Source organism: Ipomoea triloba, chromosome 16 (genome assembly GCF_003576645.1).
Source record: "Ipomoea triloba cultivar NCNSP0323 chromosome 16, ASM357664v1".
NCBI lineage: Eukaryota > Viridiplantae > Streptophyta > Magnoliopsida > Solanales > Convolvulaceae > Ipomoea > Ipomoea triloba.
Genome location: NC_044931.1, coordinates 12,835,426 through 12,835,733, shown reverse-complemented (window position 1 = coordinate 12,835,733; position 308 = coordinate 12,835,426). Strand labels below are relative to the sequence as shown.

General features: G+C 52.3%; 1 non-coding gene across 1 annotated transcript; it reads left to right on the top strand.

Moving 5' to 3' along the window:
- The first annotated feature begins 169 nt into the window (after nt 1-169).
- On the top strand, nt 170-288 carry LOC116008460. Its single transcript, XR_004095842.1, has one exon. It is a non-coding gene; the product is annotated as a 5S ribosomal RNA (ribosomal RNA).
- The last annotated feature ends 20 nt before the right edge of the window (nt 289-308 follow it).

Sequence of the window (308 nt, the reverse complement as noted above, 5' to 3'; positions counted from 1 at the left end):
TGACCCCCTGGGAAGTCCTCGTGTTGCATCCCCCACCCTCTTTTTAATCTTTCTTTTAAACCGCTGGACCGCTCGCTAAGGGTACTATCTTTTTAAACCGCTAAACCGCTAAGCGAGAGAAGTTGCGCGGAGAGAGAGGGTCAAGTACATTTTGCGCGCAGTACGGGACGGATGCGATCATACCAGCACTAATGCACCGGATCCCATCAGAACTCCGAAGTGAAGCGTGCTTGGGCGAGAGTAGAACTAGGATGGGTGACCCCCTGGGAAGTCCTCGTGTTGCATCCCCCACCCTCTTTTTAATCTTT